At 35.0% G+C, this 17936-nt stretch overlaps 1 protein-coding gene across 1 annotated transcript in view; it reads right to left on the bottom strand.

The window, feature by feature from the left end:
- Window positions 1–17936, bottom strand: part of CUNH8orf34 (chromosome unknown C8orf34 homolog) — a 370508-nt gene that overhangs the window by 236733 nt on the left and 115839 nt on the right. The gene's annotated exons all lie outside the window — the stretch shown is intronic.

Here is a 17936-nt window from a genome sequence, read left to right as displayed (position 1 = left end):
AGCCAAGCTAAAGATCTGTCAGTTTTATTTATTTTTTCAAAGAACCAACTCTTAGTTTCATTAATCTTTTCTATTACTGTTCTATTTTCTATTTCACTTATTTCTGCTCTGGTCTTTATTATTTCCTTTCTTCTGCTAACTTTGTAGCCCTTACTCTTCCTTAGTAATCAATATAAACTGCTGAAAGCCAGGACCTCAGCAATTGGAATTATTCAAAGTATTTTGTTTTAGTCTTTAATATATTTACTTAGCACAAGTTTTTCTCAAAAACTATATATCACATTCTGTGAAAAAACTGAAATATGTTTTGAGCATTTTGATGGATCCCCAGTGCTCCTGGCTTAGTGATCATGCCTTTAGTGTATGGTATGATGGCATTAATGGTCCTCATTGTGCAACCTCATTGTGTCCATGCCCCTTATCATGTGAGTTTATAGTTTCTCTTCTAAAAGTGGACAAATTTACCCTCCACATGTGACCTGTTTTAGCCAATGAAATAGGGACATTATTGTATGCCTGTTATAAACCTAGGCCTTAAGGCACCTTACATGTTTCTACTTACTCTCCTGTATTTCTGCCATCCCCATGAGAAAGATATGCCTATTCAAGTCCACTTGCCCCAAAATGAAGATAAGAAACACTTGTAACAGACCTGAATGACACCAAACAAGCCCACCTTATGTCAGCTGACAGTAGCCAACCTCCAGTCACATGAGAAACTCCAACTGAGATCTGTTGAGCCCATCTAACCAAGATCCAGCCACGGTCAGATGAATTCCAGAAAAGCAGGAAAAATAAATTTTACTGTTTCAACCCTCTGAGTTTGGGGTTAAAACATTACATAGCTATAGCTAACTGAAACAAACTGATCCTAGAAGTAGAGTGCTGCTTAATAAAAACTTAAAATATATGTCATTGGCTTTGGAATGTAGGGGCAGGTGTTGGCTGTAAAAACAGTGAGGAAATTATAAGAGGCTGGAAAAATGGAGGCCAATGTTATGTGGTGTAAATTGCTTAGTAAAACTATCATCTCTGGTTAAGATAGAAAGTGATCTAATGAAGTTTCAAAATTGCACAAGGAGATCTCTAAGAAAAAATCTGTAAACATTACCTACTTGCTTTTAGCCACATATGATAAGTTTCTTCAAGAAAGAGATGAGTGCAAAAAATAACTTACCAATTTGCAAGCAAAATTTAGAGGAAATATTAAGAGTCTGGCTGAATTTCTTATATCTAGCCTTTCTCAACAGCTCAAGATTTTTAAATTAAGATAATCCTTGTATAAATATTAAATCCATGGCCCTGCCAGAAAGACAAAACCTCAGGGTAAAGAAGAAATTAAGAATGTGGTTATAAGGCCCTTCATTAAGACTTCTGAAAAAATTAAGAGAGTGTCTTCTTAAGGATGTTGTTTCACAACATCTAAAATACCATTAATTAAATCTAGAGAGAGAGGCATGTCCTGAAAAGAATTGTGGATGAGGTTTTTGGCACAAGAAGGAGAGAGGAATCAAATACAAAGGAAACCCAAAAATTATTTAAGACAGCTGAATTGGCAAAAAGCACCTGAAGTAAAAGGGACATAGACTACAAAATGTAAATGCCATTTGGGCGCCTGGGTGGCTCAGTCGTTAAGCGTCTGCCTTCGGCTCAGGTCATGATCCCAGGGTCCTGGGACCGAGTCCCATATCGGGCTCCTTGCTCCGTGGGAAGCCTGCTTCTCCCTCTCCCACTCCCCCTGCTTGTGTTCCCTCTCAGGCTGTGTCTCTCTCTGTCAAATAAATAAATAAATTCTTTAAAAAAAAATGTAAATGCCATTTTTCTACAAGAAAGAACCTGAAAAAGTTGCTCAAAGTTATCTTTTCTAAATCCCTCTTCAGAAGTGGCCAAAGACATTAACAAAAAAGAAAGTCCTACAGGAAGAAGCCACGAGCTATGGAAAAATGATAGATGGAGACTCCCAGGGAACCCAGTTTCTACTCCCACAGAACAGAATTAAGGAACACTTCCAATGCCTTGGAGAGGAATACCTAATGATATGTGCCCATAAGAACCAATAATTTCTATAAATCTCTCATTATTTCCCTTTTCTAGTGGGAATATTTAATGTGGTTACCTCACGTCAGTCTTATCACTTAATGGAGAGGAAGAAACAAAACTATCAGTCACATATGTTTCCCTATAAAGAAAAATCAAGAGAATTCAGAGGCAATTTATAATATATGAGTTTGGCAAGTTTATGGAATTTAAGATAAAATTAGAAAAATAATTTTCATTCCTACATTCCAGCAAGTTTTAAAATGGTAATTTATAAAACAGATTCCATTTACAATAATAGCCGAAAGTACAAGTTATCTAGGAATCAATTTAATAAAATTTGCATGGTTTTATTGAATATAACTATATGACTTTATCATGTAACATTATAATATTTAATTAAATGGAAATATGCCAAATTCACAGTAGAATGACTCAGAAGTGTAACAATGTCAATTCTCTCATATCAATCTAAAATACAATACAACTCCAAACCAAATGGAATAACAGATATAAGCATATAGGGCAATAGAAGAAAAAGGGCCCAGAAATAAGACAAGTAACACAAGCATGCATCCTGATGGACAAATGATGAATTTTTCAATAAACAGTTATAGGAAGTATATTATCCACATGGGGAAAATATGTTCCAACTTCTTACCATATTAAAAAAATAATTTCAAGTGGATGAAAGACCTAAACGTGAAAAACAGAACTTTTAGGAGAAAATAAAAAAACAATTATTTTCATGACATCAAGTAGAAAAGGATTTCTTAAAACAGTATTACAAGTTAATGTTAAAAATGTCTGTTAATAGAAAGCACTATTTAAAAAGAGATGACAAGCCTCAAACTTAGAGAATATATTTGAGGCACATATAACCAGTAAGAGATGACATCCAGAATATAGAATAAACTCACAAATCTAAAGGCAAAAATACTGGCAATAAAAATGGGCAAAAGAGACAAGCAGGCATTCAATCTTATTGAAAATTATAAAACCACTAATTGAATCTACAAGAAACTATCTTTCATTAAAATGTTTGATGACAGCTAGTGTGAGCAAGGATCAGGAGCAAAAAATATTATTACAAACTGTAGGTGGAAGTGTAAATGATACAACCTTTAGAAATTCTGCATTACCTAGTAATGTTAAAAATGCACATGCCACATTGGTAGATTAACTGAAGTTCATTTGGTTGTGTTTTTCTCTTTCAGTTCAGACACATTTTCATTCCTCAGTTAATTTCAACATTCCCTCTCTCCTGGTTCTCAGCTTATTATGTTGCTTCTTATTTCAATGGGAAAATGAAAGCAATCAGAAGAGAATGTTTATCTTTTCATCAACAAACCCACCAGCTATTAGCATTCTTTTTTCTTTTTTAAAGATTTTATTTATTTATTTGACAGAGAGATAGAGAGAGAGCACAGATAGGCAGAGTGGCAGGCAGAAGGAGAAGCAGGCTCTCTGCCAAGCAGAGAGCTCGATGCGGGGTTCGATTTCAGGGCCCTGGGATCATGACCTGAGCGGAAGGCAGATGCCTAACCAACTGAGCTACTCAGTCGCCCCAGCTATTAGCATTCTTGTCTACAGTGACAAAAGATGAACTGTCATTTCTTCTTTTCTGGCATATAGAAGGTACTCTATATGTACAGTGAATAAAAAATTGATAAAACTTAGGTAACGTATGATTCAATGGTTCATAATGCTTTATCAACATTACTAGTCATTGGAATATGTAAATGTAAATCAAGACCACAATGAAATACTACTTCACACCCATGAGGATGACTATAAGTGAAAAGACAGACAGGTCCTAGCAAAGATATGGAGAAATTGGAACCCTCACACTTGCTGATTGGAACGTAAATGGTGCTGTCACTGTGAAAAATAGTTTGGCAGTTTCTCAAAGAGTTTAAACAGAGTAACATATGAGCCAGCATTCCCATTCCTACAGATATGCCCAAGAGAAATGAAAACACACATCCACACAAAAACTTATACATGACTATTCAGAGAAACACTATTCGTAATAGCTGAAAAGTAGAAACAACTCAAATGTCCATAAATTGATGAATGAATAAACAAAATTAGGCCTATCCATACAGTAGGATATTATTCACCAACAAAAAGGAATGAAGTACTGATACGAGCAACAGCATCACTGAACCTTGAAAACATTATGCTACGTCAAAGAAGACAGTCACAAAAGACCACATTTGTTTGACTGCATTTATATGAAATTTCTAGAATAGGCAAATCTATAGAGACAGAAGGCAAATTAGTGGTTGTCTAGGGCTGAGGGGCTGGGGGGATGGGAACGGGTACAAGGTTTCTTTTGGGATGATGACAATGTTCTAAACTTAGGTTGTGCTAATATACTTTGAATATAATAAAAACCAGTTTAGATTTTATTATATGAATTATTATCTCAATAAAGTTGTTATAATAATGCATTAAACCCATTTTAGCTTTTCCCCTTTCATGGGGAGTACAGTGTATAGTATAAGGGAAAAGCATGGATTTGGAGTCAGATGAACAATCAGAAGCCAGAGGGAAGTATTTATTCTAGATCTAAGTACTAATTCTGATTCAGCAAATCACTTAATCATTCTGGCCTCAGTTTCCTTATCTGTAAAACAAGAAAAACACAACCACTTCATTGGACTGGTCCAAAAACTAAATTCAGTAACACATCAAAAACCCCTTAGCATATCTGCTAGCCCTAAGAGAGACCCAATATTATCCCTCCTCCTTTCCCCCACTATCTTCCGCACCCTCCTACCTGTGATCTAAAACATTTTATTCCTCATTATGGAAATTTTCTTGCAAATACAAAAGTAGACAGAAGAGCAAAATAAACCCCTTTGTAGTCACACACATTTTCATCAATAATCAACTCACAGGTAAACTCACTTCATCCTATCTCCATCCATGTCCCTTCCACATCCCCCCATCCCTGCCAAGATCATTTCAAAGCAAATCCCATTCTTTTTATCATGTCACTTGTAAACGGTCAATTATGTATCTCTAAGAAGGGTGCTTTTATAAACAAATACCATTATCACTTTCAACAATAAAGTAACAATATTCTTTAATACCAACAAATACCTCATTAGTTTTCAAATTTCCTTGATTATCTCAGGGAAATTATTTGTTTGTTTGTACAAGTCAGACTCTACACAAGACTTGATGTGTTATGACTTACTTTTATGTCTCTTCTAATCTACAGGTTCTCCTATGTCATTTTTTGTCCTGTAATTTTGTTGTTGCTGTTGTTTTTCAAAAAAAACCAAATTGTCTGTCCTGTGAGTTTTCCATAGTCTGGATTTTTCCCTTTACATCCCTGTGATGTGGCTTGAAATGTCCCTCTACCCCTTGTAATTTCTGTAAATTAGTAGTTAGTTTTGGATAAAGTTTTTGTTGTTGTTCTGAGTACTGCTTCAGAGAGAATGGTTATACATTAGTCCCCCCACCCCATTATCTGCGGTTTTGCTTTCTGTGGTTTCAGTTACCCGCAGTCAACTAACTACAGTCCAGAAAGTAGTTGATCCTTCTGACATATAGTCAGAAGGTCAATAATAGCCTCAGAGTATGTCACAATGCCTCCATCTTTCACCTCACTTCTCTCATCACGTATGCATTTTAACATCCCACATAATCACAAGAAGTACAGTGCGATATTTTGAAGGAGAGAGACCACAGTCACATAACTTTTATTATAATATATTGTTATAGTTGTTCTATGTATTACTTATTGTTAATCTCTTTGCATAATTTATAAATTAAACTTTATAATACATATGTATGTATAGGAAAAACATAGTATATATATAGGGTTTGGTACTATTCATGGTTTCAGGCCTCCACTGCACTGGGATTTTGGAACGTATCACCCCACAGATAAGGGAGGATGACAATAGTTCCATCTGGAGGCACATAATGTCCTGTTGATTCTTCACTCTTCTTGACTAATGTTGGCAGGATTGATAATTATTGCTTAGATCCATTAATTCACTAAAGATTGCCAAATGGTGATTGTCTTATTTTATAAGACCATATTCATTTATTTGCTGGAAAACTTCTATAAAGAGAAACTTCCTCAAATATTTGGTTACCCTGAAATACAATTTGTATAGGAAAGGTAGATTAAATGTTTGATTCTTTCCCTTTACTTTTACCAGTTTTTGAAAGTAGTAACTTTGGCCTCCTCACATATTTTTAAGGTTAATTTTTGGATGAACATAAAAATTTTAAAATGTTAGATATAATTCACTGCATTGCAGTTATTATTCTTATTCATGTTCAAATTCTCTCAACTCTTTCCAGTGCGAGACTATTTAAAGTTGGCTCCTGAGCTCTTTTGACACAGCCAAGTGGTCTTTTACATGTTCTTGCTTTCTAGCATGACAGAATATTTAGGCTCATTTTGCTTCCAACTCAGAATCAACCATTATTCCAAGGGACTCCGATTCATTTTAGTGGGAAATATATTTTAAGACTAGATTCTGGACACTTGGATGAACTCATTATTTTGGGGCCAGTAACAGTGGACAGATATAAGAAATATGTAAGTTTTAAATATTTTACTTTGACATAATTCAGGTTCACAAAAAAGTTGAGAAAAGAAAAAAAAAGAATTTCTGTATACCTTTCATTCAGATTGCCCAAATGTTGCTAATGTAATAATGTCAACATTGGTGGTTAATATTTTGCTTTATCATTTTCCTTCTCTCTTTTTCGTATTTATAATAAAATTTCCCCAGAACCATTTGAAGGTAAGTTGCTCTTTACTCCTAAACACTTCAGGGTGTTATTTCCTAAAAAGAAGGACATTTTCTTAGGTGGTTACAGTATAATTATCAAAATCAGTAATTAACATAAGAACAATACTAATATTGTATTAAATAACCTTGTTTAAATTTCCTCAATTATTTGAATAGAGCTGCTCAAGGCAATAGAGAATCCTAGATCATATATGGCATTCAATTGTCATGTTCTTATTGTTGTTGCTTAATTTCCTTTAATGTAGAACAGTTTTCAGTATTTCACATTTATGACCTTTATGTTTTTTGAAAATATGGGCCATTTATTTTTTTAGGAGGTCCCTCAATTTGTCGTTTTCCAATGTTTCCTATGATTATAGTGAAGTCATGCATTTTTGGCAAGTATGACACAGAAGTGATGTATTCCTTTCATATCAAAAGGCACATGATACTGATTTGTCTCATCACAAGTGATATTAACCTTGGCCACTTGGTTAAGGTGCTGTCTTTCATGTTTCTCCATCATAAAGTTGCTACTTCTCTCTTGTTAATTATTAAGTATCTTCTGGGGAGTAAGTCTGAAACTATGTAGACAACCTGTAATTCATCAAAATTTCACCTACTAATTTTAACATCCTTCGCTGACCCTTCCCTGCATCAATTACTATGATGGCTACCAATTTGTGATTTTCTAATTTCACCATTCCTTCCAAATTTATTTGTTGATACTCTACCATGAGAAAGAGCTTCCCTCTCATCTCCATGTGTGTATGTATGCATGTACATATGTAGGTATATCAGAATGGGCTTATGGATTAATTTTTTTATTCAATGGACTATAACATATTAGTATCATTATTTTTAGGTTTTAAAAAGTCCCTAGAAGGAGCTCCTACAAGTAGGCTCCTGTGTTTTCTTGAAATGTTCCATCATTCTTTGATTGCATCTTACTTCCTGACACTAAAAGACAATCCAGACAAAACACATACTTTCTTAGCTGCAGCCCTAGATTCAGCCATTTCTCCAAAGAGCCCTGGTTCCTTTTAACAGAGAATGATATTTAGAAAACAGTATCTGCTCTCTAGTTGTGCTCAGTGCCAGTGGAGAGTGTGTTATACCGAACTAATGAATCATTGAACATTATATCAAAAACTAATGATGTATTATACTTCAGCTAATTGAATTTAAATGAGATACCACCTCACACCAGTCAGAATGGCTAAAACAAACAAGTCAGGAAACAACAGATGTTGGCGAGGATGCGGAGAAAGGGGGACCCTCCTACACTGTTGGTGGGAATGCAAGCTGGTGCAGCCACTCTGGAAAACAGTATGGAGGTTCCTCAAAAAGTTGAAAATAGAGCTACCCTACGACCCAGCAATTGCACCACTGGGTATTTACCCCAAAGATACAAAGGTAGGGATCCGAAGGGGCACATGCACCCCAATGTTTATAGCGGCAATGTCCACAATAGCCAAACTATGGAAAAAGCCAAGATGTCCATCGACAGATGAATGGATAAAGAAGATGTCCATCGACAGATGATGGATACACACACACACACACACACACACACACACACACACAGGAATATTATGCAGCCATCAAAAGGAATGAAATCTTGCCATTTGCAACAACATGGATGGAACTGGAGGGTATAATGCTGAGTGAAATAAGTCAATCAGAGAAAGACATGTATCATATGATCTCACTGATATGAGGAATTCTTAATCTCAGAAAACAAACTGAGGGTTGCTGGAGTGGTGGGGGGTGGGAGGGATGGGGTGGCTGTGTGATAGACATTGGGGAGGGTATGTGCTATGGTGAGCACTGTGAATTGTGTAAGACTGTTGAATCACAGACCTGTACCTCTGAAACAAATAATACATTATATGTTAAAAAGAAAAAAAAGAAGAAGAAGAAGAAAAAGAAGATAGCAGGAAGGGAAAAATGAAGGGGGGGAAATCGGAGGGGGAGACAAACCATGAGAGACTATGGACTCTAAGAAACAAACTGAGGGTTCTAGAGGGGAGGGGGGTGAGGGGATAGGTTAGCCTGGTGATGAGTATTAAAGAGGGCACGTACTGAATGGAGCACTGGGTGTTATACGCAAACAGTGAATCATGGAACACTACATCAAAAACTAATGATTAACATAATAAAAAAATAAACACCCAAATAAAACATAAAAAAGAAATAAATGAATGAATTTAAAAAATTAAAAATAAATTTAAAAAACCAGGAATTTTTTTTTCTTTTTCAAGTTTTTATTAAATTCCAGTTAATTAACATACAGTGTAATATTAGTTTTGGGTGTAGAATTTAGTGATTCATCAAAAAAAATATGAATTCTTAATGATACTTCCTCTTAAAAACAGGATTATTGGATTTTTACTTAATATTCATCCTACATCTGGATTTCCTTTCCCTTATGCCAAAAATTCTGGTTCTTAAGGATATTAACATAATTAATTCTTTGTTATATCACACAAAACATAGACAATAATCTCTTTATAATAATGCCAACACTATTCATCAATGACACGATTGCCAAAAATAGCTTTAGATTGTACTGCTGTTCCCTCTGTCCTTAGGGAGCAGAGAACAATCAAATCACTGTGTTTATAATGACTTGGAGTAATTCATCTCAGTGGGTTTACACCATCAACCCTGAAACACAGTTGTGCTGATTTGTTTCATTTTGCTTTTGATTATTAAAAATTACTGTTTTAAGATTTTATTTTGATTTAAAATTATATATGTAAGTGGTCCCAAATGCATACATATTCAAAGTTCTAAGAAATCAAGCCTCTATCCCTATAGTCTCCTCTCTACACCTTTCTATATGGAACTTTTAAAAAACAATGTGTGTGTGTGTGTGTGTTTTACAGTATGACAGATTTTGCTCTTATTATTTTGGCTTTCATCTAAACAAATATGTATCTATATATTCATTACACTTACTCAGATAAATGGTAGCACACTTACAAACACATTTCCTCTTCTTGCCTCTTTCATTTAACAATATATCCTGGGAATTACTCTGAAGTCTCTATAGAGAGATTCTTTCATTTTTACAGCTATATAATATTCTATTGTGTGGAGGTACTACAATGTATCCAACATTTTTCTTTTAATGGACATTTAGCTGTTTTATATTTTTGCTATTAAAATAGCATGACAAGGTGTAACCTCATGCATAAGTCTTTTTATATTTTTGCCAGTGTGTCTTTGGAATAGACTCAAGGAACTAATCAAAAAGTATTGCACATAAAGTTTTTTAAATGTTGAAAATTCTCCCTGCATAGCGTTTGTACCATTTTGCATTCTCACCAGCAATGTCTGAAAGTGCCTATTTCCTCACAGCCTCACCAAAAGAGTATTTTAATTAACTTGGGGATTTTTAAAAGTCTGATAGGTAAGCAGTGGTGTTTAATTTGCATTTCTCTTATTCTGAATGAGGCGACTAGCATCTTTTCATATGATTAAGGAACATTTTCATTTTTTTTTCTGTGAACAATCTATTCATATGGCTCATTTTTAGTGGAATTGAGGCCTTTTATTCTCTATTTTTAGAAGCATCCTATAATTAGGGTTATTAAGATTTGCCTGTGATGTAAGCTGCAAATATTTTTCCTTGATTGTCACTTTCCACATTTCATTTTTAAGAGATAGGTTTTTAAGATAAAACATGAACAATAATTATACTGGTGGTTTCCCTTAATATTAGGACTATTGCTTGTTATAAATCAAACATATGACCAACACAAGATATTAAGCAGTTTTATGGATTTTCCTCTACTGGGCACATGTGGTGGGCAAGAGATTCTGGAACACAGAAACAAGACTAAGGATCATAACAGTGTAAGTATGCCCTAAATCCCAAAACCATTCTCTAAATAATCACAAAGACATGCATGTGCACACACACACACACACACAAGGAATGCAATCCAGATTTGTTTGCTTGGGAGAAATGAATAGAAATGGAAAGTCAACAGCAAAACAAATCTATCTGGTGAAAAAATATCTTATCTTTGAAGGAGTTAAGATTTCAGTCCTTCCACTGGTATACTTAGTGGGGGCAATCATCAGGTGGCTAGAAAGCCCATGGCATATTATGTCTGTACCAGATTATGTTACTCGCATCAGATAGCCAGTCTGAAATAATAAAAAATAGTCTCTTGTTGAGCTTCTTACTTGTTAGTGAGGCAACATAACATAGTATTTAAGAAAATGGGTTTTGGAGTTAAATTTGCACTCAAATCTGAGTTCTGCAGTATATTATCTATGTCTGTAAATTCACAGAAGTTACAAAACTCTATGGGCTTCAACTGTCCTATGTGTAGAATGGACATAAGAGCTTTCTCAAAATAGGGCTCTTGCAAATGTTAGTAAGAAAGTGTACTTACGACACCTGGCACAGTACCTGTCATACTGTATGCTTGATAAATACAATCCATTATTATGTACCTAGTTAGTCTTTTGCATGGTCTCATATATACTTAACTTCCATGTTGAAACATTTGTGAGAATGAACACTACACTGTCGACCTCCCTTTCTAGATTTCTATCATATTAGAACTAGAGCTCTTAATATAATAAAATACTCAAAGAAAATGTCTTGATAGTAGGCAATATGGTAAAAGGCCACAAAAAGTGAAACTGGATTAGAGAAATGGAACATACTTAGTTCTGGCTATTACACAATTATTTCCCCAAGGCTTAGTGCAGACTTAGTAGGCACTGTGAACAAAGAGTTTCTTTCTTTCTTTTTTTTAAAAAAAGATTTTACTTATTTATTTGACACACAGAGATACACAGCGAGAGAGGGAACACAAGCAGGGGGAGTGGGAGAGGGAGAAGCAGGCTTCCCGCAGAGCAGGGAGCCCGATGCGGGGCTCGATCCCAGGACCCCGGGATCATGACCTGAGCCGAAGGCAGACGCTTAACGACTGAGTCACCCAGGCGCCCTGAACAAAGAGTTTCTAATAAAGATAGTAATTATTAATTGAGTGATTTTTCTGCACCAGGCACCTGTAATAGGAACTGTACTGGCATAATCCACTGGAGAGACTACTAGTATAGATTCTGGAGTATAAACTGTCTGGGTTTGAGTTCCAGTTCTTCCATTTACTGTGGGACCAAGGGGAACTTATGAAACTCTAAGAGCTCCTATTTTGTCATCTAATAGACTGATAACTAACAGTAACTGTATCACATACATGACATAATTGTTAAGAGCATGGGCTCTGAGGTTAATGTGTCTGTGTCCCACTTCTATTTTCAATTAATATAACTTCTGATAAACTTATTAACCTCTATGCATCCCAATTTTGTTGTTCATCAAATGGGAATAATAGTACCTAATTTCACAGAGTATTGGTAAATATTAAATAAGATACCGCAGGTAAATAATTTAGAACACTGCCTGGCATGCAGTAAGTTCTCAACAAATATAAGATATTTTTTCATTAGGGTAAAATGGCGTAATCTACAAGAAATGCTTAGCCCAAGGTCTAGAATATAGTATGCACTAAATAGTCCATTATTATTATATCCATTATTATTATTATTACACCTATTTAAAGATTCAAGGACTAGAAACTCAAGCTATCATTCAATAGTTAACAACTTGGTTAAATGAGTTGTCTAAATGATGAGTTGTCTAAAAGAGATGCAAACTATCTATAACCCTAAATACTCTAAAATGTATCTTTTACTTGAGCCAGAACACCAGGGAGCCCTGTCCTATACATCACTATTTAGACTTCCTGTGGAATTGTTCCAACTATACTTTGCTTTTGCATTATGACATCTGTCTAGGTCAGCAGACATTATTCAAAGAATTCCTATGAAACTAATGATCCTATTTACTCTTAGAATACATTGTTTTAAATTATAGTAAAACAAATGAACCTCCTAAACCATTTTTTAAGTATACAATTTTAAGTATATATTTTAAGCATACAATTCAGTAATGTTAAGTACATTCACAATGCAGTCCAAACCAATGTTGAGCGGACCTCTTCCATCTTGTGAAACTGAAGCCCTATACCCATTGAACAACTCCCATGTCCCACTCCCCTTGGTCCCTGGCAACTATTGTACTTTCTGTTTCTATGAATTTGACTACCTTAGATACCTTGTATAACTGGAATCAGACAGTATGTGTCTTTCTGTAACTTTTTTTTCACTTAGCATAATGTCCTCAAGGTTCATCCATGTAGTAGCATATGACAAGATTTCTTCCTGTTTAAGGCTGAATAACATTCCATTGTATGTGTGTATCACATTTTGTTTCTCTATTCATCCATCAGTGGACACTTGGTTGCTCCCACCTTTTGGCTATTGTGAATAAGGCTACAATGAACATGGATGTGCAAATATGTCTTCAAGATCCTGCTTTTAGTTCTTTTGGATACATACCTAGAAGTAGGATTGCTGGATCATATGGTAATTTTATCTTTAATGTTTTTAAGAACTGCCATACTGTCTTCCATAGTGACTGCACCGTTTTATATTCCCACCAACATTGTGCAAAAGTTCCAATTTCTCTACATCCTCGCCAACATTTATTATTTTCTGGAGTTTTTCTGATAGTAGCCATCCTAAGGGTTTGAGATGGTATCTCGTTGTGGTTTTGATTTACATCTCTCTAATGATTAGTGATATGGGGATCTTTTCATATATTCACTGGCCATTTGTACATCATCTTTGGATAAATGTCTATTCAAGTTCTTTGCCCATTTTAAAATCTGGTTTTTTGTTTTGCTGTTGAATTGTAGGAGTTCTTTATATATACTGGATATTAACCTCTTATTATATATATATATGATTTGCAAATATTCCTCCTAATCTGGAAGTTATTTTTGCACTCTGTTGATTATACCCTTTGGTGCACAGAAGCATAAGAATTTTTTAAGAATATTATTGATACATTATACGTATCCACTTCATGAGGATTAATGAGGGATATTTTTCTTAAGATTCAGTAGTAGGAATAGTTAGTTTCCCTGTGAACAACTAGTTTGCTATGATCCTGTGAGTGGTGATGATACCAAGTAACAAAAAGCTCAATTGTGGCTCAAACAGAGTGATGATATTGAGCCCCAAGACTGCATTTTGCACAGGGGACTCACATATTTCCTATGCTCTGTTCTCTTCGAAATGATTTTCCCAAATATTCCTTTTAAATGTTTTACATTTTAGCAATCTGCCTAAAATTATTTTTGAGTGGGAGAGTAATTGATGTTATTTTCAATAGTTACTAAAACCATTACATTTCACAGAGAAGGAAACTAAAGCGCAGCATCTATAAATAACTTTCTGAAGTCCACATAATTAGTAAATGGCAGGAGCCAAGGTTCAGTCCAAAGTTTCCTCTGTGGATTCTTCCAAAATATCAGGCAATTTCTTCAAGCAGTAAACAAAAATTTCCATAATATGAGACAAGAAGTGTCATTTGTGATGTGGTTGCTATATCCTCTAAAAACTCAGAGGAGGTAAGATCACTTTCTGCAAGAGTGATCAGGAAAGGCTGGAGCTTGAAAAATGGAAAACTTAGAAGGGAGGGAATGACAATGAGCAAAAATGTGGAAATAAACAAAAAATATGAAAAGTACTATAGTCTAGCTGCCTTACACTATTCTTTGTTGAGCACAAAACAGACTCTGAATAGAGAAAAAGAGGGAAGCAAAGCATAAAATATAGATTTGAGTGACAAAATGGAGACCGCTTATTCTGTTAGAAATTTGGACTTAATTTAAAGTAGCCAGAGAGTCATGGAAAATTTTTAGCAGGATTCTCTAAGTAAGCTTCCCTAGAACCAGAGGCTAAAAAAGGTGATATATTCATAGGGTCTCTCAAGTGAACCTGTAAGAGAGTAAAGGAAGCAGAAGACAGGGGAAGAAACTAGACAAACATATGGGTTCAGGTAAAGTCTACTCACAGCCTGATCTCATAAGGATCTCTGGAATGTAAATGACAAGTCAGAGTCTTATTTCAGTCAGTCACTAACTGAGGGCCAACCCAGGCATCTCTGGGCAGGATGGCTCCCAATGGATTGAAGCAATCCTCAGGAAAACAGTGAGCCCAGAAGCACCCAACCCTCACAGCACTTGAAGGCTTGGTCACACTGCCCCAATGAACAGAAACTGAGCAGGCACCAGCCATGTCTACTATATGGCATTTTAAAGGATGAACTGGAATGGTAGCAGCCTGAAGAATTAGATACAGATATGAAAGGTAATACTATCTGAACCTGAATAGTGGCTGTAAGGCAAAACGATAGCTTCCCCAGAATGTCCACATCCCAACCCCCAAACCTGTGAATATGTTACATTAAATGGCAAAAGGGACTTAGCATGATTAAAGTTAAAAATGTTAAGATTCGATTATCCGGATTAGCCAGGTGGCCCCAACCTAATCACATGATCCCACAAAAGCAGAAAGCTTTTCCTGGCTACAATTAGCCAGAGATGAGATGTTTCTGGTTTTGAAGATGGAGGAAAAGGGTCATGAACCAAGAAATAGAGCAGCCTCTAAGAGCTGGAAGGGGCAAGGAAACAGATTTCCCCTAGAACTTCAGGAAGGAATGCACCCTATGATAACTTGATTTAAGCCCAGAGAGACTCATGTTGAACTTCTAAACTATAGAAACATAAGATAATAAATTTGCATTATTTTAATTTGTTACAGTAGCCATAGAAAACCAATACAGGGGCTAAGGAAAGAGGAAGGACAAAACTAATGAATAAGAAATTGATAGAATTCCCACAACTAAAAATAAAAGCCTTAAAAACTAACATTAGCCTCTGTTTTGTTTTACTGTTTCCATTTTAAGTAAAATTAATCATTCTTACTACCTTTATCAGAATTCACAAACTAACTTTGAAATCCGCAGGAAAAAAATCATTTCAAAGAAATGACAATTAAATATAATTGGAATAGGATAGTAAATGATTGGTAGTTTTATAAAGGTTAAGAAAAACAGATCTTTAGCAAACCCCCCAAATTTTTAATGGAAAATTAAAAGGAAGAAACTTAATTGATTTTTATTATTACATTAAAGACATAGGTGTCAGGTCAACACAAGTTGTAAATCATTCCTTTTGGGTTTTTTTAGTATCTGCCTGAGAGTCACATTTTCTTACCGAGAAAAATGCAGGACTGTGAGCTTAATGGTCAGCAGAGAGCGCCATGGGGCCAGCTCTCTCCCCAACCAAAGCTGCTTTCCAGGCAGGCAAAGAATAGTGGCTATGGCTCTGGCAGCCTGTGTTTGCCTTTTATTATCTGGGAACTCTTTAAAAATTAGGTATGAGAATGGTAACAATTTCTTTACACTGACATAAGTATTTTTAAATAAAAGTTTTATGACAATTATTGACATCTTCCCAGTAAAAATTAAAAATATTAAATGTACAATAAATTTCATCAATTTCCATGAAGTCTTCAAAAATAGGAATATTAGGTAAGTAAATGAAAAATAGCAATTTAGTTAAATTGAAACTCCTTTCAGCTAGTACTTGGAAGAGAGAGGGTATTGGGGTACGGATGTGTCCTGAGGGTGATACTAATCAAGGATCATGGCATCCACTGAGGGTGAAATCTATTTTCAGTTGAAAGAACAATTAGTATATTCTTTAGCTTACAAAAAAGGTGTAGGCACCAACCCCACTGCTAATTAGAACCCAGAAGAAAGGAAGGACAAGGGCCAAGCAAAATCACACAAGCTCATATATGGCTCAGGCAGCCAGAGCTTTGCAAAATATATTGGAAGGAGCAAATGAACCTAGAAATAGAGATGATGAGGTCTTTGTACTTAAAGTGAACACAGAATAAAAATGCAGGAGTAGGGTTTATGAAACTTCTGCAAGTTGTAAGGAAGGTCGTGGTATAAGAAGGAGGCCAGCTGGGGCAAAGACAATGATGGACACAAAGAGGAAGAAGACTACAAAAGCAGGACAAAGTCAGGAGACCACATCTGCCACTTGTTCTACTTGCTATTGTTTGTAGTCAAGATCTAGCTTTGCACAGTTAGTATAGATACAAATTAATTTTTAAATATCCATGATGGTTTATTGACTTACTTAATACTTATAAGTATATTGATAAATTTTACTTATTATTTAGTCAAACAGAAATGTATTTTTATGGTACAAAATTCAAAAGGTATAATCCTATTTGGAACAGAAGAGTACTAACTTTATTGTTTTTGTAAAAATAATACAATTATTACATTATAGTTTATTATTTTAAAATGTAATGATTCATAAAATTCCATTTTTTTGTATGATGCTTTCTATCATTTTCTTTCTATCTATGTATCTAGCCACCAAGCCAGCTGTAATATGTCTTCTGTTTAGAGAGATTTTGGGTCAACATTCACCAAATATTAATGGATATTTCTAGGTGCTTTGCCCTTTTCCAACTACATATCTGACGTCAGATTTTTTTTTTTCAGCCAAAACAACATAACACAATGAGTGCAGAAGTAGTTATGAAAATGAAGAAGTTTCCAATTAAGCCAGGCATTAAAGAGACTTTCAAAAATGTAAATAATGTAATGTTCTCACAAATACCTTGTTTTGGCAAATAAAGTATTTTTCATAAAAAACGTTATCTTTGTTAATATAATGGCTTTATCACTGCTATTTTTAAAATGAACAACATATACATTTTTTAGAAGTCTTAATTTCTTACATGGTAAATATCGATAGATATAATCTACACAAACCAAAGCCTCTTGAGGCCCTCTGTCCTAAGAATGTAGAGGAGTCCTGAGACCAAACCAAACCAAACAAAAATGAGAACTTCTATCCCAATGACTCCTAAATGTATAACTAAATCGAGTCTCTCATGAGTAATAGTGAATATAAATATGCTTAATAGACAACTCAAAATAAACAAGCCAAAAGAGAACTCTTACTGTTACTGCAATCTGCCTAATCTGCTTTTCCCCAGTTTTTCCAATTTTGATAAATGGCACTACAGTGTACCTAGTTGTTTATCTCCCAAACCTAGGAATCATCATTGACTGATTCCTTCTTTTTTTAAAAGATTTTATTTATTTATTTGACACAGAGAGAGAGACTGCGAGAAAGGGAACACAAGCAGGGGGAGTGGGAGAGG

The sequence above is a fragment of the Mirounga leonina genome, unplaced genomic scaffold (assembly GCF_011800145.1).
Source record: "Mirounga leonina isolate KUSES-001 unplaced genomic scaffold, KU_Mleo_1.0 Mir_165, whole genome shotgun sequence".
NCBI classification, from domain to species: domain Eukaryota; kingdom Metazoa; phylum Chordata; class Mammalia; order Carnivora; family Phocidae; genus Mirounga; species Mirounga leonina.
Note: the sequence above shows the minus strand (reverse complement) of the source record. Positions and strands in the feature narration are given on the sequence as shown.